The sequence below is a fragment of the Mercenaria mercenaria genome, chromosome 16 (genome assembly GCF_021730395.1).
Source record: "Mercenaria mercenaria strain notata chromosome 16, MADL_Memer_1, whole genome shotgun sequence".
Taxonomy (NCBI): Eukaryota; Metazoa; Mollusca; class Bivalvia; order Venerida; family Veneridae; genus Mercenaria; species Mercenaria mercenaria.
The window spans coordinates 6,583,603-6,609,430 of record NC_069376.1 but is presented as its reverse complement, the minus strand read 5'-3'; the positions used below and the strand labels follow the sequence as shown (position 1 = coordinate 6,609,430).

Genomic DNA, 25,828 nt, shown 5'->3' with positions numbered 1-25,828 from the left:
ATTTAATATGTTATGAAAGTTTGAAGTTAGAAAAAGAGCAGTACATAAGACATCATTCTCGACTTTTCTGAATCAGAGCTTTGCCAGTAAAAGTGACATAATAGTCAGAAGCTATTAAAGTACAGAGCTGTTGGTCATTATATAAAACTTAGATCTAATTTAAAATATGTTAAAAAGGGGCATAACTCTGTCTAGATTTAGACTTAGAGTATTGTTTTTCCTGGTGTAGACTTTGACAGTAAATAATTGTTCTATGTTTCAAATCAGAAGCTTTAATAGATCTAGTAACACTCACATAGATATTTGATGTATCAAAAACTTTGTAAAGTCAGCTAAGAATGCTACATTTTCATAGCAGTAAATATTCAAGTCACATATGTATGTGATAAGTATGGTGTAAGGTTATGCATTGTTGTTTATTGCATATTTTCTAACAGCATTTTTAAAGGCATGCATTATTTGATTACAGTGTACTGTATGACAATGTTACTACCTTTTTTCACAAGTTCGCTTTGTTGTGCGTCTGCAGGTCAGATTTTCTCAATCCCTGGGGACTTATTTTTTAATTTAAAAGGGCTATACATTCTATTTTAAGGTTTTTATTAGTCAGTCGAGAGCCAAATGAAGACAAATATATTTCTTCGCTCTTCGCTCGCTCCTGATTTTCTCAAAAACCAAAAAAAATATTTAAATTATTTTTTCGCTCGCCGCCTCAAATTTTTCAGAAAAGAATCCGATGAACAACTTATCAATTTGGTGTGGCCTAATGCAATTTTCAAAAGGGTGAAACAAGGGTATTTCTTGTTATTGGCTGAAGGAAAAACTGGTCACAAAGATGGAGTTAGATAAAGAGGTAACTTTACACAAAGACGCGGAGAACGGCGGACTGAGGTATGCTGACGTCATTGAGGTATGCTGACGTCATTGAGGATGAAGATTCAAGTTCATAGAACGTATCAGGAAAAGTGTAAATACAAACATAAATATAATTTGGATTTGGAACATTTGAAATGTATAAATTGGACACAAAACGCTTTTAGCGTCAAAGTCCGTGGATGTTTTTATGGAAACATTTTCTTTTGCTATGCAGCAAAGTGAAATCGGACAGGAAAGGAGAAATGGTCACACAGCTGTATAGAAACCACACACTAAGTGTTTTTGTACGCCATTTTTGAAATAGTCTCGCTTTTCTGTATGCTTAAAGTGTCATTCCATGCGGGTATACCTAATTACAAATGCTAATGCTTCTTCTTCAACTGTCCATACTTTTGGCCATTTTCATTTAACACGTTACTTAAAGTCCCGCTTTTAGAATGAAAACATATTCAGCATGTTCAGTTTGTAGAACTGTTTCTCAATGCGGCTTGGTTTTATGGATATTTGTGTCATTTCCAACGAAAAGTTGATTTATACGTATTTACCGTGGCATTTAATAGCTAAATTTTCCATGGAGCAAACTGTAGATCTGTCAGTCTGCTTGTCCGTTCCTTCATATTATCTTAAAAACGACAGTTCCTACGTCACATTAGAGAAGTTAATAGAACGTTGCACGTATTTTTCTCCAACCAATGTCTCTATTCAACATTGGATTACCAGGGCGAAAAAGACTTCTTTTCAGTCGATGTGACCCTCATAGATCTAGTTAGAGTCACACAGTGATAGATCTACTCATAAAACATGTTAAACAAACATTTTTTATTTCACGTTTTATCAAGTTTTATCACAGTTTCATCCATTTGATAGTTTCTGCTTAGGCGTAAAAAAAATTGTTTGTTTCCGGTATCCCGACCTACCCTAAATTTTTGGCCCGGCCCTAAATGTTTTTATGGCCTTGGAGAATTTTTTTTTCAACTTTTTAACAAAAAGATGCAAAACTGCACTTTTTATGCTTAAACATAGCCAGTGATGTTAGAAATCAACTTACTGATGCTCTAAAGGCATAACCCCCTTATTTGTAATCATTTTTTGACAAAAAATAATTTCCGAAAAGTCCCCCTTAATTAAAAAAATTTCCAAAAAAAAAAAAAAAAAAAAATTCCGACCTACCTACCCTAATTTTTTTTCAGCATGTTACCGGAAACAAAGAATTTTTTAAGACCTTATGTAACTCATTCAGAAGGTATATAGATCTAATAAATATCACTGAATTAATAACACCTATTTTTACTAATGATAATTGGCAGACGATTATATATGTAAAATATTCGCTCTACTTTTCCCTGAAAATTCATATTATTTTTCTCGTACTGTTATCAACGAAATTATTGCCGCCATAATCATTTCTTCCGTGTAGAAATACGTGTAATTAATGATTTCTTCAGACATCAAATTTACGCGCATTATATCGTTATTAAATTGCAGATCTCTTCCGCTCCCAAAATGTGACCTATCTTATGACGTCACGAACCTGAGATTATTTGTCATAGCCAGAAAGTTCCCGGGCACCCAAGAATATTTGAAGGAAAGATTTAGTAGAGGTAACAATAAACTGAACACTAAGCTATATACTGATTTAATTGTGTGAAACAAAATGTAATATTTACATTGTAAACACAGTAAATCTAGAAGTAGTTTCGCGCTATCCCAGTCGGCGACTTTCTAGTTTACAAATAGACATGTTGGGGTAAATAGTTGTAAAGGTTCATAATATTAGATAATCAGATATATTCCACTGTGAGATTATCAGATGCATTCTACTTTAAGATTATCAGATGTATTCCGCTTTGAGATTATCAGATATATTCCACTGTGAGATTATCAGATATATTCCACTGTGAGATAATCAGATATGTTCAAAAGTGAGATTATCAGATGTATTCCACTGTGAGATTATCAGATGTATTCCACTGTGAGATTATCAGATGTATTCCACTTTGAGATTATCATATGTATTCCACTGTGAGATTATAAGATGTATTCCACTTTGAGATTATCAGATATATTCCACTGTGAGATTATTAGATGTATTCCACTGTGAGATTATCAGATGTATTCCACTGTGAGATTATCAGATATATTCCACTGTGAGATTATCAGATGTATTCCACTGTGAGATTATCAGATGTATTCCACTCTCAATGTCAAGAATTGCGTGAAAAAAAGGAATGTGATTTTGTCATGCTTCTGGAAAATCACGAAACCACGTGCAAATTGCTGCTTGCGCATGCGCCATCCGTTGCTATAAGTACTTTTCCAGTATCATCTTTGTACTGAGCAAATGTGTTTGAAAATCTCTATATGGTTAGATGGATCACTTACAAGGGAAAAAAAAAGAAAGAAACAAACAAAAAATATCTAAAACTAATTATTATTTGCTACTTTTCTTTCAGACAATGACGAAAGCAGATATTTTAAAGACAGCAAGATTTCTACGCTAACGCCAAGTTGTATTGAAATGCTTTATCTTTTTTTATCATTTTTTCTCGTATTCTAGGATGGTTAAGTAGTGTCGCCACAAGTATCAATGTAGCTGACGTTGTCAAATAGTGAACCCATCATAAAGACGTATTACATCACAGCATTTTACGTTTACGTTGCTGACGTCGACAGGATTAGGAAACGTGTCACCAAATACTAACGCCGAGAAAATATTCTCAATATTTGCTGTTCTGCTTGGTTGTAAGTAGCTTTCGATTTCTCGTATATATATTTACCTTGACGAACAAACCCGGGAATATACAAAGCTAGCTACAACTATTGAATAATACTGGTAAATGTAGATTAGTCTTTGAATAACACCCAAGAACTGAGTAGTTCAACATATTTTCTTTTGAAAAAAAATAATTCAGTTTAAATAAAAACTCGCGTTTTAGTTCTTTTTCATTGTTTGAACTTCTTAACAATATGTTTTCAAACGTGTAATACAAGAAAAGAATTCGAAAAAAGCTAGCACTATCTTTGTTCATCTGTACCCCCACTATGCTAGTTTTCGTAGCATCTAAAATTTGTAAAATAATATTGGATTTCTTATTTCGAAGTTATACAAACATTATTTTTTTGAAAGAGTGGACACCTTGATAGAACCCCGCACATCCAACAAGTGAACTTAATGTTTTCCTCACATGAAAGAATTCTACTCCACACCGAGGTTTAGAACCTATATCGTCGAGAGGCAAGTAAAGTCACCGACCGTAGCCACTCGGGCATGTAGGCCCGTCCTAGCATTTATAAAACTCTGATCGTGTGGCGAAATATTCGAATTATTGTTCATAGCAACGAAAGTGACGTTCAAACAATAAAAACACAAACAATTTTAATTAAGTATTTTCCTTTATAACATATAAACAACTTAGCTTTTATTTTTGTAACTTGTAAAGTATGGAATGGAATGTCACTTAGAATATTTTTTTGCAGGATAGCCTCGTGTCTTAACTATGCAGTGCGCCCCCTGGTGACACATTGATACATCCGGATGATATACATCCAGCTTTCTGTTTAATAGCATGCGGTTCATTGCAGATTAAGTGTGACAGAAAAAATAATATTATGGCGATAAGAGGTGGGTTTTAATGCTTATATAATTTGGATTCAAATAACAGTCATGGGTATTTATTATATTGTTCAAATATTAACTGCATATGTTCACTTCATTCTGTTTTGAAAATTAAAGGAATTACACCAAATATTTCCGGTTACAATCCTCTGTACACACACATCTTATGGATCTTATAGTTAGTTATTCCACAGACACTTTCTTTTCAGGAGGATTTGAGTAGGTTGATATATCATACCGAAGAATATTCCTCCGGCCAGTAATCGATAGCGGTCAGATTTTCTATATAGAAATAAGAAGGACATGTACACATTTTCCTTAATAACAAAATTACTAAAAATAAGAAACTTTAGGTGCAAAAATATTACCAAAGTTCAACATTTGATTCATCACACGGTATTTTTTCATTAAATTTTATGTTTATTTTTGATTCCTTCCTGACATGATGTTTAATGCCATCATTTCGTCATTTTTTCCCTTCTATTTTCCATATAAAATGTGTAAAAATCTCATACATGCGTTTCTTAAAAGCAATATTTTGAAGGCACCTAATGATTTAAACGTAAACGTGACATCTGATTTGTATATATTCATCTTTTTGTATCGTATTTCTGGTATTCTAGGATGGTTAGATACTGCAGCGACGAGAATCATTGCAGCTTACGTTGCCAACGCTACAGATAGTGGACCCAGCATAAAGACGTATTATATCACAGCGTTATATTTTACGTTTACGTCACTGACGTCAATAGGATTCGGATACATGTCACCAAATACTAATGGAATTGACATGCCGGTAAGTTTATACAGACTTTCTATGAATCAAGAGCTTAACTATAGGTAGTGTACCGGTGATGACATTCGGGAATTTCCGTGAGATTACGTAATTCTCCGTGTGTGAGTTCGGAATCCTTCTGCCATGATAGGTAATTCACAGTGAGGATGCGCGCCCGGATGTTGCCATTTAGTAATAAGATATTTTAGCTCACCTGAGCGGAAGACTCATGGTGAGGTTTTGTGACCGTCCGTCGTGTGACATGTGTCGTGTGACGTGTGTGGTCCGTTCGTCAACATTTCTAAAAAGAATCTTCTTCTTGAAAACCATCGGGCAGAATTAAACCTAACTTCACAGGAATGATCCTTGGGTGCCCCCTTCAACATTGTTCAAAAAATTGAATTCCTTGCAGAACCATTGTTGTTATGGTAACCGAAAGGGAAAAAATAAAAATAATATTGTACAAAACCACAGGGCCTAGGGCTTTGATATCTGGTATGTAGCATCATCTTCAGCAAGACCAAGACCCCTAACTCCAAGGGCAAGGTCACACGTAGAAGTCAAAGGTTAACAGTGTGTTTTTGTGTCCGATTCTTAACTCTGCCATTCACAAACATGACAAAGGGATCTTGTAATTACTTAGAAAAAGTGTTCACCATAATGAGACAACGTGTCATGCAAAATCTCCAGACACCTGGCTCTAAGGCCAAGGCCACAGTTAGAGGCCAAATGTCAGATACAAGAATGACTTTGTCCGGATCATTTCTTCTTAATGCATGGACGGATTTGATGTTACTTGGCACAATTGTTCACCATCATGAGACGGAGTGTTGCGCGCAAGAACCAGGTCCGTAATTTAGAATAACTTCCGTTTGTTGTTACTAAAAATGGCTGATATTGTAACATATAATGACTGACTGTAGGGAAAAATCGAGACCGCTTTTCAGTAGTACAACATGCATTTAACGTCACTTTTTGGGGTGTATTTTGACGTTTCGCCACATGTTAAGGATTTTTACGTAGACTTAGGATTTTGTTTTTAAATTGACTTCTCTTTGCTGTGAATAACTTGTATTGTTATTATATCTATTGCATTCCTGAGAGGGTGATATGAAACATGTTCACCGCGAGATATATATATTCATATTTCGAGGGGTGAACATTTTTCATATCACCCTCTCAGGAATGCAATATTTATTTTATTATACCGAAAGATTACAAGGGTCAATGCATTTACTCAAGGGGGGTATTCGATCTACTCCTTACCACCAAAACAAAATGGCGACCAAAACTGAAAATGTGAGTTTTTCTTACTTTTTATCTTTTTTAAGGATTTCTAGACCATGACACATGGCTATCAACCTGCTCCACTGTTTTTTCTATCTATCGGTACCTTTAACATTGGAAACAGTGCTGTAGTTTGTCTGGAATGCTGGTCATGGGATTTTGAATCGATGGAAAATCCCCGGTAAACACGGGATAAGGAATAGTGCATTAGCAAAAATGGTCTTTTTCCTTATAATTCAAATAATTGTGAGCTATTTTTCTAATTAAAGAGCAATTTCCCGCCTAGTAAAGGCCCTTTTCATGCCAGATATAAGCTTTTTTGATGCTTGATTGTAAAAAGGAATGTCCGCAGATGATTTTAAGCTACGTTATATGCTTCAAAAGTTGATTTGAAGCTGCCTTGTAAAATGAAAGTGAAAGTAGGTATTTCCTGATGTCTACCTACGCAATATTAGCGTTTCCATCACGTGTCTCAGTCACGTGACCATGGTTTCACTGCATTATGGTCGACCCCATATTTTTTGGGTATATTTTGATTGCCTAAAGACAGACCTTCAAGACAAGGGTAGTCTCGCAGGAAGTGAAAGGCTAGAAGTCTTGATAAAAATATGTTATAAGTTGTTAATTTTATATAGAAAATAGTAGCGGATGCATTTAATACCTTCATACCTAAAAAGCTAGACGGTCGAAGGGAGACAACAAGGTATAGCGTTGATCTCAATAAACAAGGAAAGATAATAGAATCGATTTTTACCCAATTCTTCAGTATATACAAGTTTTTTTTTATTTCATGACATAAAAACAGAAGGAAATATTGATTGCTTCATTTTAATAGCACGCTGGATCGCCGCCGTGCTTGCATAAAAATGATTCCGGAGCCCCTCTGCTACGTTATCAATTCCATATATCACCGCTACATCCTATTATATGTTCAGTGCAAAGCATTATAGTTTGAATCAACATTCAAATAAAGAAATTCTAGAACGGTTGTTGCATATGTCTGAATAGATACTGCTACCATTTAGCTCCGAATCCTGTGGGAGTGACTTCCGGTTGAACATCATATGGGCGCGTTTTAAGAAGATGTGTCTTGCAACTACAAATCTAGAATAAAGAATTTGTAATCCGGGGATTTTCGACTTTCTTCTCATAATTTTTGATGGTCATTCTAGCCGTGGTGGGTCATTATATGAACATGATGAATAATAGTACTTTACGGTACCAGAATGTTTTTTTTAAATATTACCTAGTGTTTTTCAGGTAGCTGCATCATGTACATGTATGTGATTTGTGATAACACTCCAGCTGTGATATCAAAGTACGTAACGTAACGGCTTTTATTTTAACCTTAAACGAGACCCAGATAACGAACGGTGTTAAAAAGTTATTTTTATCACGAACTCCTATGAACTTATTCATTTCTATTATTTAAAAAGAAGAAATATGCGCTGTTTTTACGGTGGTATCTTTAGGACATGCATTTTTTGATCTTTAATTATTTCGTTCGCACGACATATTATCTCGTGCGCAGGACATCTTATGTCGTGCGTTCGAGATAAGATGTCGTGCACACGAGAAAAGATGTCGATAGCTCGGGATAAGATGTCGTGCGCACGAGATAAGATGTAGAACGCTTGAGATAAGATGTCGGACGTTCGAGATAAGATGTCGTTCGCGAGCGCTCAAGATAAAATGTTGTGTGCTCGAGTTAAGATGTCGTGCGCACGACTTATTCTAAAAAAATATTTAAAATAATTGAATGTCCGAAACATTCCAACGTATGTTCTTTACTGTCATGCCAAATACATGTTTTTCTTCTTAGTTACTTTTCGACTACATTTCAGTTACAGTTTTCAAGTACAAATCTTTTTATCTGTGAATTGCATACAAACCGGAACAATTATCAGCATTTATCCTGCATTCATCCTCTTCCGCTGAAAACTCCTGAATGCGTGGTCTTACATCGATATAACTGAGTCGGGTCCATGTGCACGATGCTCATCTACACCTGAAAGGTTAAACGTAATACGGCGGTACGTTATTGGATCGTGAAACTTGCTCTTTGAAAAATGTAATGCGGTCACATGATTTCAAATTTACTGTTTATTTTGACAGCTACTTAAATGTGCCTCTGTGATGTAGATGATGATGTACTACTGTTCTGGTGACTCTGATAAAAGCTATAGAGGTGTGCATTATACAGAAAGCTTAGATGTAGATTTCATTCTATGGCAACAGAGAACCCTGACATGATAGACTGGAACTCTGACTTACTGTTATTGCTGTTAAACGACATTTTAAAAGCTAATGCCAAGGAATCCAGTGTGTACGAGGCATGAGGCTTATCACGCTTGAGTAAAAAAAAATTTCTTGTATATACAATACATTTTACTTACCTTGAAAGTATCTTTTATACCATTTCTTCACGCTACGGAATTCCGTTAGGGCCATCGACTTTTTATGTGTTGATCTGAAACGCGATACTCGATAGTACGATGATGAAAACGCGAAATCACGAAACTACGATAACGAAAACGCGACAACACGATGATGATAACGCGATACTACGATAACGAAAACGCGATAATACGATAGTACGATGATGATAATGCGATATACTATCGCGTTTTCACCATCGTACCGCCGCGTTTTCACCATCGTAATATCGTGATATCGCGTTTTCGTTATCGTAGTATCGTACTATCGCGTTATCACCATCGTACTGTCGCGTTATCACCATCGTATTTACGCGTTATCATCATAGTACTGTCGCGTTATCACCATCGTACTATCGCGTTATCTCCATCGTACTGTCGCGTTATCATTATCGCACTATTGTACTAATTTATGAATCAGAATTAGCCTAATGTTTCCCTTCGTAATCTCACTCTGGGTCAGACATTTTGTCACATTGAGGGGAAATGTTTCTATACGCATGAGCACCGGAAGGCGATGGTGCGATGCTGATAACGCGATAGTACGATGGTGATAACGCGACAGTACGATGGTGATAACGCGATAGTACGATGATGAAAACGCGACAGCACGATGATGAAAACGCGATAGTCCGATACCACGATAACGAAAATGCGATATCACGATATTACGATGGTGAAAACGCGACAGTACGATGGTGAAAACGCGATAGTATATCGCATTATCATCATCGTGCTATCATATCATCACGTTTTCGTTATCGTGGTATCACGTTATCATCATCGTGTTGTCGCGTTTTCGTTATCGTAGTTTCGTAATTTCGCGTATCGCGTTTCAGAACAACACATTCAAAGGTGATGGCCCTAACGGAATTCCGTAGAAAACACGATAGTATATCGCATTATCTTCATCGTACAATTGTATTATCGCATTTTCGTTATCGTAGTATCGCGTTTTCAAGTCATCATCGTGCTGTCGCATTTTCGTTATCGTGGTTTCGTGATTTCGCGTTTTTACCATTGTACTATCGAGTATCGCGTTTCAGATCAATACAATCATTCAAAGGCGATGGCCCTAACGGAATTCCGTAGTTTTCACCAATATACTTTCTCGTATAGTTTTTGAGGACAGAAGGGAGATAATTACATAAATCTGAATTGTTCACGGATTCTCTCATATCTGCAAAACAAAGGGTATGAATATAGACTGTGTGAAATGGTATAGATCTATTTTAAAAAAAAAGAACTATGTCACTTAGATCAACTTATTATGAAATATTTAATCTTATAATACATCTACTGAATTTTTGTTTGGTATTTGACTCCTGACTAATTTAGGCATTATGTTTCTGAACGGAATTACTCCTCAACAATTAGTTTAGATAATACTTTTTTAAATTTATAAAGTTTATTTTTCTAAATTTCAACTTTCCCGCTTTTACTATAATACCAACAAAATTCCTTCTATCTCTTCCCTATGTATGAGACAAAGGGGGCATAATCATACAAAATTTGAACAGCCTCAGGAGTTATCTCATATGAACAACAAAGTAGGGTCTGAATACAGACTAGTAAATCCGTATCATATGATATATGAAGAAAAAGTTATATTTGTCTAAATTATACGTCCACGAAAGAAATTACATATAATTCTTTTTAACAAAAATTTGAAGATGATGTGTCTGCTGTTGTGTTCTATAAGCAGACGACATCACTTACTAGTATCGGCTGGCGTTGTGCGTCTGTGTCCGGGCAAAGGCTCGATCTGTTTGTTGTGACTTTGCCATTGAGCACTTGCACCTAAATAAAGTCAATTTAGATGTTTATAATTTATTGTCAGATGTCTAAATATGATACCGGTACAACATTTCATAAAATCATTAACTGAAAAGATATCTATTAGAAATAAAAAACAAAAACAAAAAAAAAACAATGTTCCAATACCGCCGTCTTCAGGAAACTTAACTCTACTTTTGCGTAATTCTGACATCAACATAATATACAAAGATAAAGTAATCCATAAATTACAAAGATAAAACAAATATACAAAGAAGCTAAATGCAACATCGCCATGGGAAAGTTAGAGGTAAAACAAATTCTGGAACTGACCTTACACAATGCGCGTGTAACCTTGCGCATTGCGCACCAAATGTCACGTGGTGTGAACTTAACCACGTTCTCACAGCTCACGTGATATCTGAGGATAAAAGACCCGTATTAAGATCGATAAATTATGAATTCTCCGTTTGTAATTTCGGCATTCTTTGGACTTAACGGAAAACCACGAGCGTGTTAAGCTACATTTTCACCCGAAAAAATGTCTGCTTGCAGGGTGTCATTACATCTTCAGTACCAGTAAGACAAAAACCCCTTCCTTAATTAAAAATAAAAACCACCCATAAAACCATGGATATACGTATGCACTCTACTCATAGCAACATGTTATATAAATCTCTACATCAATACAAAGCGAAGGGAACTCATAGATCTTTAAAATACAAGTTATATTTGTATACCTTGCTGATGGTTTAGTTTGCAGCCGATTTTACGAGGTTTGACTGTGACGTTTGTTTCACTTTTACAGGTGGCACTGTATCATCAGCTTCCAAGGAATGTGGACGATTAGTACAGGGCGCTCCACCGTGTGATGTTTCCCAGAATAATATGTTATTTCCGCCGGAAACGAACTGTGACATTGTTGTAATAGCTGAAAACTGATGGCGAAATTCAAACATTGAGTTTCAAAATTGGAACTGTTCATCAACCATTAGTCTGGCTAGATAATATTGTTTTCATAAGAACACTTTCTTAATTTTTACTTTCTCTATCATCAGAATTCCTCTTTGATCTTTCTCTTGTTTTGAGAAGAATGGGGGCATTATTATAAAAAATCTGAACTGCCTTATCGCTTATATCCTGTAAAAAACATAGGGTCTGAACACAGACTAGAAAACAATAGTATAGGATAAGAGAATCAAAGCCTTGAGATGTCTGGTGGTTGCGGGTTTTGCTAGATTTATTTTCATTTTAAATGCCAATCTTTAAATATACATGTATAAGAAACAAATACTAATGTGCCTCATATCTAAGATAACCTCTGCCTGACCTTACATGAACAGCTGGAAGTCAGTGATGTAACCATAGACTGGAATACCTAATCATTGACAGGTCTTATATAATCTAAATGGCCAGTGTGAATGGATATAGAGGATGAATAAGAACTACTTGATCATTGATAATTCATCCGCATTGTTCATGAATGGAACTACTTTTTGTAGCACATGAACATATCCTTTGGATGTGATTTGGAATCAAATAAAGATGCTACATGATTGTCAGAAATACACTTAACTTTGGTTACGGGATAAACCCGCAACCAATAAAAATACTATTTGTCTCAATTCTATACCTGCATTAAATAAACAGCTATCTACAAATATTTAACGAAAGTTTGACTATAATGTGTTTGTCGTTGTTTTCATTAAGCAGACGACATCACTTACTTATACAAGCAAAATGCCCAGCTTTATAGCGAGCGTAGCTCGCGAGCAATTGCGCGAAGCGCAATTGTGAGCGCGTAGCTCGCCTTACGGCAATGTGTAGGCGAATATAACAAAGGTGTGCCGAATGGGGCAAAGTGATGTAGCTGAAAAATTTTCCGCTCGTCTGGGCGCCGCCATTTTGGGTGCCGCCATTTTGTTCTACTTCCGTCAAAGTCGGGAAAATTGTGTTTGTTTTTTTAAATTTTATATTTGAGTTACAATCTCTATGTTCATTAGGTGTCTTTATTTTTAAAAAAGTTATGTTATGGAAATAATTTCAATTTTGCTTTTATTTACAAAGTGCGTGTCCCTAGAGGGCAGGTGCTCACAGGAAATGCTTTGTTGGCAGTGAATACAGAACTTCATTTGATTGCTGAATATTATCCATCACTCAAAAATAATGCAAGAAAGATTTCCAGTTGGTAGAAAAAAATATGATTTTCTTTTAAAAGATCAAGCATTGGCCAGAAAATGGGATAAAATGTCATAAATAAGCATAAAGCCATAAGAACGCCACAAACTGGCAATGACGTCACCGTGACACCGGCTTTCCATAAATTTTGCAACGTATGATATTCGCTGTTACTGGTATAATGACACTAAATTTTTGTTTCTTTTCAAGTGAATAGGTTCTCGGAATTGTTTTAAGCAGTGAATAGTTTCTTTGCCGTTTAAGCTACGCTCGCCCAGAGGCTTTGCCTTTTTCATATTAATGCTACCTCACTGGAATATTACGCCGTAAACACGTAACATGATATCCAACTAAGTCAGATTATACTGACAACGGGCTGACAAAATTCTAGCCCTATCCTCTAAGTGCAAGCGCCAAGCAAGGAAGCTACTAGTACCATCATGACGCAGCCAGAACCCACGACCTCCCGCACTCGAGCCGGGCGCTCTACCAGGATACCATGCACGTTTAAATACATTATCCAATTTGAAATTATGAAATCAGAAATGGCTTTGAAATGTGTATAATGTTTGTAAATAAAGTCTTTACTTTTCACTGATTTGTCTTTGAACGCTGTATTTATGTCACTATAGGCTAAATAACGGCTCATCTCCAATCTGCGGTCCCGCTCTAGTCGTTCTTCTGCGCCAGTTAGACCGCTCACTTCGTCGAGCTGTTGTCAATAGAGAACACAATTCAACATCTTGTTTTAACAAGTTAAAGCATACCAAAAGTTCCTTCTAGGGCACATCTATATAAATATAAAATGACCATCTTGTAAAATTTTGGTTGCAATGTCTGTTTTATACTGCCAAAAATATCAGGTAAGTATTTACGCTAGTTATTTAACATAAATTGTTAAATCCATCTGTTACCTCTTTCAGTAGAGTAAATACGGCAATAAGACATTGACCTGGTATTCGGTGTGTGAATTTGCTACACATAATTAGAGGGTCGCAATGGGGCTTGTTTTCATATATTAACCATTCATTTGAAGGTAACGATAATATTTGGTTGTTTACATTTAAATTTGCTGATATATGTCTATCTGGTGAATGTACATATGTTATGTTCAGGAGGAAATAAAAGAATCAATTAATCATCCTCGGGTTTAGTATTGTGTAACCCATGGAGTCCCCTCAATTGAGAAATAATAGTTTAACGTCAGAGGTTATTTCTAAGGTCACGGAGTTTAATTGTCCAGCTTGTAATTACAACAGCTTTCGTCATCAGTAGCTCAGTCAAGTGTGACTTATTGAATTAAGATATTCCTTCTCAAGAGAAGGAATAATTAAATAGAATATAATTCACTGCGTCTGATAAAATAACTCGGATCAGAAATCTTAACGTATTCCTCGAATCATGGAAAGCACTATATTTTATTATCGCACAAGTTTCGTATAGGCTTTCGCTGTGATAATTATCAAATTTGATTTGTTCATTTTAATATTCTCTTTAAAGCAAAAGCGGTTAGTAAACGGTGTAAAAGTCCTGACTGTGTCAAACAATGGCTAGAAAATATGTCTAGAAAAGATCAAATACAACGTAACTAAACAGTTCCAAAATGCTTTTTGAAGAAAATATCTATGATAGCAATAAATGACCATACTCTTCTCGACGGATGGATTTGATTGTAAAAATATCATACTTAACCGCTTAAGATTTACCATGTATTTCATCTTTGATTTTATTTTCCGAAATTTCTGGTTATGTATTCCGAGTTTCTTTCAGCATATGTAACAGTCTGTCTTGTTTATATCACAGTATGATCTAAGTGCAAGTACAAGGTAGAACGATTTTCCCGTGCATTCTAGATCACTGAGATCACCGCCAAATATATCATCTTTACGTAAAATAAAACATAGTAGGTATACACTAAGAATTTAGGCAAAACGTTCACATTCTATTTCTTCCGATAGAATGAAACGGTCCCAACCCACATCTCACACCGCCCAGTCACTCAGCGTACGCCAATATTATAGTATCCGTTTAACAAATAAACAAGTTCTATATGACAGTACTATCAAAATGTATCAAATGTTGATGCCTGGTAAGCTCATATAATTTTGGTTTCATCTGAAAGTGTATTGTTTACTGAAAAAGATAATATAAATTACATGACAGAATTTTGTTACAGAATTTTTTTACAGAAATGTAGTTATTACAGTGTAAAACTTATCATATCGCCATCAAAACCCTGACTTTCATGATTCTTGCATATTATCTATGGTCATCTTATTCACAAATTCTTGGTCAGCAGACACCAGTGACCCTTTCATATGAATAATAATAATAAACCGTTGTAGATAGCATAGTCACGTGATAACTGAACGACAACTGAAGGCAGGTTCACAAAGGATAAATTTGTAGGCTGCTGTAGAATTTTTAAGAACACCGTTCAAAGAATTCAAAGGACTATGGTCTTGTTGGCTACATTCCTATTTTAACGCAGTAATATTTCCAAATTCTTGGTTTTATCCAACGATTAATCTATATTTACATGTTTTACTCAATAGTTGCAGTTACATTTGTATATTCCTGGATTTGTTCGTTTTATCTAGGTGTATTTTTTAAAGATAAATCAAATACTACTCTACTTACAACCGAGCAGAACAGCAAATGTTGAGAATATTTCCTCGCCGTAAGTATTTGGTGACACGTTTCCTAATCCTATTGACGTCAGCAACGTAAACGTAAAATGCTGTGATGTAATACGTCTCTATGCTGGGTTCACTATTTGTGACGTTGACAATGTAAGCTTCACTGGTACTTGTGGCGACACTAACCGTCCTAGAATATCAGAAAAACGATAAAACATTTCCATACAACTTAAATAGGTATGAAGCAGACGTCGCGATCAGGTTAAACAGACTTAGCGCCTTCAACAGCGCCTTTCTTTCGAAAAATAAAACATATGCCAATATTCAGATCAAGTTTGCACAGAATAAAACTGTTAAAGATACATAATAGAGCATGTATTAGCTAACAGATACCAAACAATATTTTTACATTACAAAAAGCGAGATATCCAAATTACAATTCATATCATATCGGGTGAAACACAATATAGGGAGCATTTAGAATATCACATTGTTATACATGGTTTTCATAAACTTCCTAACCCTTTATTGCAATTTAACATTTACACTTCATAACACTAAATATGAAGAAGTTCTGTGCCAAATTTTATTGATCTAGCTCAAATAGTTTTCAAGCAGTGGCAATAAACGCATCTAGAAAAAGTCATTTTTGAAGCGTTATGTTGTTGCACTTAGAATTTTCCATATTTTTCAAATAAAATAATGGTATGATATTATATATTTCCATGTAAATGTGTGTTATCAGCATAAAGACAATTTTTTAAGGATTATTTTGGTGTTTGATTTGTTATGATCGGATGAAAATTGTTGAAGCTGTTGAGAAAAATGTCAAATGGGTAAGATGTTATGCAGTTTTTCACTGAAATTCCTTCCTTTTGTTATAATGAATAATTGCAATGTTAACAATATTTTTTCTTTAATATTTTGGTCCAGAATTATTTCTCTGTTGTAATAGTACTTGAAGAAAAAAAATCAGAACCATGTATTTCTGAAATTTAATTGTATGAATTTTTAAAATTGAAAATCAGGTTTTTATGAAAAGATGTAGAGTCCGTAACCAATTGTATTTTGTAGATTTGTAAGATATTATGAGAGTCTTTATTGATTTTTTCTTATCAAATTTAACTGTTGACAGTAAATTTTTATGCTATTTCCTTTATCGTTAACTACATTTTTGCTGTAGCACCACTAATATGGTTACGGACACTACAAAAACCCTGTAGTGTCCGTAACCTGTCTTTCAATGGTGTAAATAAACATTTTTTAAAATTTTATTTATAGTTATTCTTATGAAAGTAATAACTGATTTCACAAGTTAATTAATCAACTTTATTTTTTATCAACTTGTTGATGTTGCAACCACATTGGAAAACCCTTATTGCGGCATCTTTATATACAGCATCATTTTCTGTTGCTGCAGCATGAAATTGAAAGATGTCATAGCAAACATGAAAGCGACGAGAGATAAAGAGTCACTATTTTTTTCAATATGGAAGGTTCACTGATGACAAATTTAACCAAGTCTGTTAATAATTTCACTACAAAAGGTAAATTTTGTCTATTTAATAATGCTACTTGAAACTGTAGTGTCCGTAACCAGAGCTGAAAAAATTAAAACTTGCATCTTTTTACAGAAAAATGAAAAATTATCATTTCAAAGTTTATTATTATTGAGAAAAAAACAAATATATGTATTTGTTGACAAATATTTTCAGATATAAAAATATAGATACAGTTCAGAAATGCTAAAAATCATGTTTATCATCTAAATTGCACAGATTTATATTAAAAATGTAAAGATGTGATAATGATAATTAACAGTTATTCACTTAAAGGCAAATTTCTTCAGGAGCATCATTGTTAAGATAATTCAGATTCATGTAGCTTACAATAATGTTTCTTTTCAAAATGTTTCAGAGGGACGGTGTTATCTGGTTACGGACACTACAGAAATTAAAACAATATAAAAAAACAACCAGTATTACTGAAACTTCTGTTTAAATTATTATACATCTTACAGTTCAAGTGAATAGATCTTTATGAGTATTAATGATTAAAAGTATTATCTAAAAACTTGCAAATGAAAGAAAAATCTCTTCAAGAAGTACAAAGTACAAACCATGTGATGACAGGTACATGTATATTCATTTAGATGAGATTTTATATTTATGTGATGGGCATATAGTGTTGCTGCTCTATGTATGTACATCCGTCAGTTCGTTCAAAATCTTGTGTGTCCAACACCTCCCGCCATTAGATTGCTCTGCTTCAAACTTTCATAGATGAACAACCTTGATGTGTAGATAACCATAAAAGAAGGAATATCTCAGGGACTATTTTAACCACAGTTATGATACTATGATATTTTCATATAGAAATATAGAATATATCTAGAAAAATCTTGTGTGTCCGACTCCTCCCACACTATTAACCTGATTTGATTCAAACTTTTCACAGATGAACAAGCTCAAGATGTGTATATTACAATAAAGCAAGGAATTTTTTCTGTAACTATTTTACTACAGTTATGGCCCTTTGATAGTTTCTGTTTTAATCATAAGGAATATAGAGAAACATTTTTATGTGTCCAACTCATCCAACACTAGTAGCTTGATTTGTTTCAGACTTTCACAGATGAGCAAGCTTGACGTGCAGATGACCGTAAAGGGAGAAATTCTTTCTGTGAATGTTTTTAGTTTAGTTATGGCCCTTTGATAATTTTTGCTATATGGAATATAGTATGATAGGGGAAAATCCTGTGTGTCCAAAGATTCCCAAACTTTTAGCCTGATTTGCTTCAAACTTTATCAGATGAACAAGCTTTATGTGCAGATGACCATAGGGGAAGAAATCTTCTCTGAGTATATTTTTACTGGCGACAGTTATGATCATTTTTGCTTTATAGAGAATGACACAGTATGTGTGCGCATCTGTGTCGTATGGTTATGATATCTAGTTTTATATTGCAATTTAATTGCTTTATACGTAGAAGTATGTCTGATTTCATTGTGCCTTTGTGATTCAGATATAGAGTTTTGATCTGATGAGGCAGCTGCAGTGCTGAAACTTAAAAGGCACAAAAATGCTGAATAGGTTAGAAGAAGTTAAATGGCAAGAAAGGCAGAAACTCAATCCAGGCCAATGTGAAAATTAAAAGAAAAATGAGAGAGACAGAAAGAAGGACTGTAGAATGAGACAGCAACAAGAAGTAGAGAAGAGTAACTCAAAACTAGATTAGTTAAGAAAGCAGAACTAATATCAAAATCACATGATGAAGGAAAAAGAGTGGAAAGAAATTTATGTGTCCACACAAACAGGATCTGTCATACGAGATAAGAGACAATGTTGTTGCATTTATAGATGAATCTACTATGACTGATAATAGTGCTACATTTTCAACACCAAGACATCTGAAAGTTTGAAAAAAAAGTTACAAAAAGATTACAGATATGTGTACTTTCGTTAGATAATTCATAGTGTAGTGTCCTTAACCATGAACTTAATTTCTTTTTTCTGGTCAGTGACATTCTTGAGTAAAAAAGTGTAAGTGTTAGTTGTGTGATATGAATACAAAGTATTGATAATAATATATCACTTAGAGAACTTAATATTGCTTATTAAGTTACAAGATTTCATGAAAACAGGAAGTTTTCAGATTTTTTTGTTCTGTTTTCTTATTCATTGGTTTTAATTTGGCAAGTTGTATATTTTTGTTTGAAGAATATCAAATTTAAATACACTTTCCATTCAGATATCATTTTAACATTATACCAAATAATTCATGAGTGGGTTTAATGTTTTTAACATAATCTAATGCAAAAACATTCTTGAGGCTTTTCTGTAGTGTCCGTAACCAATTACTGGTATCTATCAATATTTAGGATTTTTTTTTAAATTAATCACTTTCCCTTTAATCTAAGTCATTTTGTTTCAACAAAGACAGAATTTGTGTTGATTTTTCATTAAGTTTTCATCATTAACACTGAAATTGAAGATGTCTGATGATTTGAAATATACATGTTTTTTAGCAACAAAGTAATATCCAACAATATGTTTCTTTTTTCAGTAACTATACCTTTCCCAGTCCTATTTTTGCCTTGCGTTATGTATTTCCATGTGTTTGTTCTACAAAACAGTAAAAATAGTTCAAGTTTATCATAAATTTGAAGCTTTATTTTACAAAATGTACCACTTGTAGTGTCCGTAACCAGCAAAAATATGCATTTTATCAGGCTTTAAAAATTACATTTCCGATGCAAGTACCAGCAAACCACTTGAGTTGCTTATACTTCAAGCACTCTACTATGTAGAAAAATAATTTTTTTGCCAAAATTAAGACCTTATTTTTTCACCTCCAAGTGCAACACTACTGTTCCCTATATTGTGTTTCACCCGTATAAATAATGAATTTTAGAAAGCAATTACGCCTGAAGAGTAAAAGAAAAAAAATCAAATTAGTCCGTCCTCTTCAACAGAGGAACAAACGTATTCTAAAGTAAGTTGTCCAATGAGGTTTCATAATTTTTATTTCATTGTATTCAAAATACTTACTGAAAAGGTATTAGATTCCTTTAAAGACGTAATGACACTCGGCTATTTCCGTCTAATTACGTATTGCCGTAACGCAAATTTCGGCATTCTCCGGTCGTACATGTATATAGCTGAACGTGACTTTCCGTAATAACCGAGGAGTGCCGAAATCGTGTACAAAGATATGCAATATTGCCAGATTATTATAATAACGGGTTCCGCTACCTAAAACCTTAAATGTTTTACTCTCCATGTTGGTGAAAGAAGACTGCCACAAAGTAAATATTACAGCGTTTATTCAAGCTTTTAGAGGAACATTTGAATAAAATCAGATAACATTTGAGAAACAAAATAAAGCTGCACCATGTTTTTATCATATCTTACCACGACAAAGATGTTATAGGCCGGGCGAAGGGTTTAATAATACATGATAATTACTTACCTATGGCTTTTGTCCATGTGCAGTCACTCAATGGCATCAAACACACAAAGTCTTGTAAGCTACTTAGTGTCCTACTAGTGAGAACGTAACCATTAACAAAAGTAGTACGGCACCAGACTCGTAGTAATCTGGCTGTCTTTAAAATATCTGCTTTCGTCAGTGTCTGAAAGAAAAGTAGCAAATTAATTATTAGTTTTAGATATAACGTTCCTTCATATATTGTGTATGAATTTTAAATTATTTGCTTAAAACAAGATGAAAATTATGGTCGCACTTTGTTTTTTATAGTGTATTTCTCGATTCAAATTATTTTACTTAATGAGAATTTCATAACGTTATGCAGCAAAATAAAATTTCAAAAAAATGGAACTTTATGTTGTGTGAGTCTTTCTAACGTCACAACACGTCTGACGTCATGTCTGTTTACGTGCGTCTGTTTCCCGCGCTGAGATTAAAAATTGTTGCAAACTGCACATCTCAACGTAATTGAGCATAAAATAAAAAGAAAATTTGTTTATTTTTCGTGAATATGGAATATATCTCACCTCGAAGTGAGAAAATGTTCACATTTCCACTCGCGCTACGCGCTCGTGAAAATATTTGAAATTTTCTCACTTCTCAGTGAGATATATTCCATATTCACTCAAAACAAACAAATATCCTCTATACATTTGATAATCTTACAGTGGAATACATCTAGTAATCTCACAGTGGAATACATCTGATAATCTCACAATGGAATACATCTAATAATCTCACAGTGGAATACATCTGATTATCTCACAGTGGAACATATCTGATAATCTCACAGTGGAATACATCTAATAATCTCACAGTTGAATACATCTAATAATTTCACAGTGGAATACATCTGATAATCTCACAGTGGAATACATCTGATAATCTCACAGTGGAACATATCTGATTATCTCACAGTGGAATACATCTGATAATCTCACAGTGGAATAAATCTCACAGTGGAATACATCTGATCATCTCACAGTGGATCTGATAATGTCACAGTGGAATACATCTGATAATCTCGCAGTGGAATACATATGATAATCTCACAGTGGAATATATCTGATAATTTCACACTTGAACATATCTGATAATCTCACAGTGGAATACATTTGACAATCTCACAGTGGAATACATCCGATAATCTCACAGTGGAACACATTTGACAATCTCACAGTGGAATACATCCGACGACCTCACAGTGGAATACATCTAATAAACCCACAGTGGAATACATCTGGCAATCTCACAGTGGAATACATCTAATAATCTAACAGTGGAATACATCTGATAATCTCACAGAGAAATACATCTGATAATATCACAGTGAAATATATTACACTGTTTTATTTAGAATATTGTCAATTTCAACTATATATGTTGAACTATATATGTTGAGCAACAATCGTAAAGCGACTTGTTAGTGCTAGAACAAGCATAACTCAGTTTTACAAACAATTTTCATACGCCTCATTTGATTTCTTCCGAAATTCTGATCTTGAATTTTTTCTTTTTTAGGTTATTATCCGACTGCTATTCAACTCAGAGAATATTGGCAGACTAGAAGCTGAATTTATGTCTATTGACGTTGCGCATTTCCCCGCTTTTTTCTGACGTTACGCACATTATACACTGAACGTCTTAGTACTAAAACGGCGTATGCTGTTTGCAACTAGATATTTATCAATTCGTGGTAAAAAAAATCTAATACTTTCTAATCCTTACATTCACTCTTGTATTTGGAAATTATTATCTTTGATAGTTGTCTTTATCACGTGAACATATATGGTAATTTTCAGGTTACTTTGAAGTCTTGTGGATTAGAGAAGATAAAATAACTAATACCACAATTTTCAGTAGTTCTGTTCAAAACAAAGTGCAATTTCAATGTAAAATGACACATGTCCATGCAAATGCTTGACAAAGATACATGTGATAAAAAATTCAAACTACATGTACATGATGTAGTCAAAATAATTTAACAGTCAGGTTAATGGTTGTTTAATATGTTTGACAGGCAATCTAATCAGGATCGCGTCAAATTAGTTTGACTAAAGTTCTAGCCAGGTACTTTAACTCAAAAGATAATTATCAAACATGAAACTCCCAGCAACATTCCCAAGTTCACTTGAAGTATACGCCGATAAAATCTGTAAGAAGACCCTTTGAAAGTATGTTTGGGACAGACATTCAGACACTATATGTCACATGTGCCTTTGACACTGAGGAACACATAATGACATATCCAGTAATAAATGTTTTTTCGAACTCATAATTTACTAAGTCCAAGTCCCATCTCAGTGAAGAGTCTTATAAATCTCCGATACTGTTGTTTGAACATCAGCCGATAAGGTTTTTATTTTGTACACATTTTAGCTGAACCAAAATTCAGATTGTTTCCACTTGTCGTACAATATAGGTGGCACTGACAATCGGCAAAATATAAAACAATATTCAAGTCACTGAAACTTAACCAAAGCCATAAATTTAATTTTAAAGCCAGTGTGCATAATTTTAATCAATTCGTAATTTTTGCTTTCTAGTATGACAATGCCTGTCTTTTAAGACTTTGCATCTCCGGCCAATTAATATGCATGTATGCAGTATGAAGACCTAAAGTAGTCCCTGCATATCCCCATTTTAATAGCAGTTTTTATTCATGTTTATCATGTTTAAATAATAAACATTAGGCAATGTTCTTATGATATGTCAACTGTGGTATCTGTATATTTTATTATGAAAAATGTTTCCACAAGTCTATTTTTATTACAAAATAGATACATACAAAAACACAAATAATACATATTCTTGGTGACTTTGAAAATGGCAATATTCATACAAGCTACACATTAAGAAAACAACAGTATACTGAGATGATGAGATATAAACCAGTTCAGAATAGTTCATTTGTGAGTGTGTATGCAATTTAAGCTTGCAAGCTTTTGTTTTTTGTGGTGTACAAAAAATAAAAATAAAAAATTGTATCCTTTTGGACGTTTTATTTTTATTTATTTGGTCGACTGCTCAAAATTGGGATTTTTATTTTTATTTGTCCCCCCACGACCCAATTTGTTTTTAAAAAATCTTCCGTAAACCAGAAAATAAAAAAATGCTGGCCTTACGTTTAAAAAACTTAGCGCCTTCAACAGTGCCTTTTTCTCGGGAAAAAAAAACAAACAAAAAAAAACCAACTGCCAACATTCAGATCAAGTTTCAGGGAATTAAAATGTTAAAGATAAGTATGTATTCACTAACAGATGCCAAACAATATTTATTACATTTCAAAAAGCGAGATATCCAAATTATAAATGATCTCACATTAATAATGAATTTTAGAAAGCAATTACATTAAATGTTAAAGATAAGAAAAATGAAATCAGTCCGCACACAGAAGTATTCAATTGTTCGGTAACATAGTAATGACATATATCGGTGTGACATCAACAAAAAGGGAAAACAATGATGTAAAGGTTGTGTCATTTTATAAAAGTACATATATTTCATTTCAACCAATAATTTGTCTAACACCTACATTTTTTGTAACAATACTGAATGAGGTTTTATAATTTCTGTCACAGTGTATTCAAAATACTTACTGAAAAGATTTTAGATTGCTTTAAAGTTAAGGTAATGGTGACGTAATGACACTCGGCACTTTCCGTCTAATAACGTATATTGCCGTTACGTAATTCGGCATTCTGCGGTCGTACATGTAGCTGAACGTGACTTTCCGTAATAACCGAAGAGTGCCGAATTCGTATACAAAGATATACAATATTTCCCGATTATTATAACGGGATTCTTTACCTCAAACTCTAAATGTTTTATTCTCATTTTTTGGTGAAAGAAAACTACCAAAAAGTAAATGACTTTAAGGATATGACATACAGTATTTTAAAGCTTTTAGGAAATTTGAATAAAATCAGATATTATTTTTAGGAACAATATATAGCTGAACCTTGTATCATATGTTAACACGACAAAGATGTTATATGCTGGGCGATTTATAACATATATTCTAATACGGCTAACAATGCTTTAATCATCACAACGATGTTATGTTGACGTTACGTCAACGTGATATTTAGTGCCATGTACGCATCAAGAAATAGCGCTTTCAAATTTCATGAAATATTTTGCTTAATAACATGTTTTAAACGAAATGTCGCATTGCACAAATGTTTTGATTAATTATACACATACTGAATTAGTTATTCGCTGTGCTGAATAATTCGCAATAATTTTCGCTCAAACTGAATTCTGCCGCAAGACGTATTACCGTTTCCGGTCCTGGCGTGTTTTAACAAACATGTGTCTACTATTGGCGCCATGCTTGGGCGAAGAAACAGTTCCATCATATTTGATATAAATTTTACAATAAATAACATAATTTATTAGAATCGAAATAATTTATAGCAAAACAGTGCTTTATCACTATTTATACACTCTGGCAGGTTATACGTCGTCCGAAATAATTTCACTCGGGATGCGCCCTCGTGGATTTATTACGCCCGACGTATAACCGCCCATCGTGTATAAATAGTGATAAAGCACTGTTTTGCTATGCATTATTTCTTAAATGAATTACTTACCTATGGCTTTTTTCCCAAGTGCAGTTGCTCCCAGTATGCAATGGCAAAAAACACACTTGTAAGCTAACCAGTGTCCTACTTGTGGGATTAATACCATAAACAAAAGTACTACGACAGCACCATACTCTGTATATTGTCCAATGCGCCTTATCACAGGAAGTGAGCGTAGTAATCTTGATGTCTTTAAAATATCTGCTTTCGTCATTATCTGAAAGAAAATAACGAATACTTACTAGTTTTAGATATTAAGTTCCCTTAAAACTATAAGCATTTTTATAATACTGGTATGATTCAGCAATATAAGATCTAATCCCTTCCTGAATTTATGGGCTTCAACTTGAAATGCAATTTTGTTCAGTCAAAACCTTTTCCGAATTTTTTTAAAGACATAGATAGATAACTGTCTTAAACTTTAGAAACAAAGTGCGGTCGAAGCCAAAACTATACGGTTATTATCAAACACCTTGCAAATTGCTACAGTAGATAAAGATAGCTCGACTTTAAGTGCATATGCTTGGCCTAATATATATCACTGTCGTTGTGTATCTAGACTTTAAGTAAATATGCTTGGCCTAATGTATATCACTGTCGTTGTGTATCTAGACTTTAAGTAAATATGCTTGGCCTAATATATATCACTGTCGTTGTGTATCTAGACTTT

General features: G+C 34.0%; 2 long non-coding RNA genes across 2 annotated transcripts; one reads left to right on the top strand and one right to left on the bottom strand.

The window, feature by feature from the left end:
- The first annotated feature begins 1,781 nt into the window (after positions 1 to 1,781).
- On the top strand, positions 1,782 to 5,286 carry LOC128549830 (uncharacterized). Its single transcript, XR_008367969.1, has 4 exons — positions 1,782 to 2,477; positions 3,434 to 3,618; positions 4,354 to 4,498; positions 5,116 to 5,286. It is a non-coding gene; the product is annotated as an uncharacterized LOC128549830 (long non-coding RNA).
- Positions 5,287 to 10,705: 5,419 nt separating this feature from the next.
- Positions 10,706 to 20,929, bottom strand: LOC128549440 (uncharacterized). Its single transcript, XR_008367631.1, has 5 exons — positions 20,555 to 20,929; positions 15,584 to 15,772; positions 13,532 to 13,655; positions 11,506 to 11,703; positions 10,706 to 10,789 (listed from the first exon to the last, which is right to left on the bottom strand). It is a non-coding gene; the product is annotated as an uncharacterized LOC128549440 (long non-coding RNA).
- Positions 20,930 to 25,828: the final 4,899 nt, after the last annotated feature.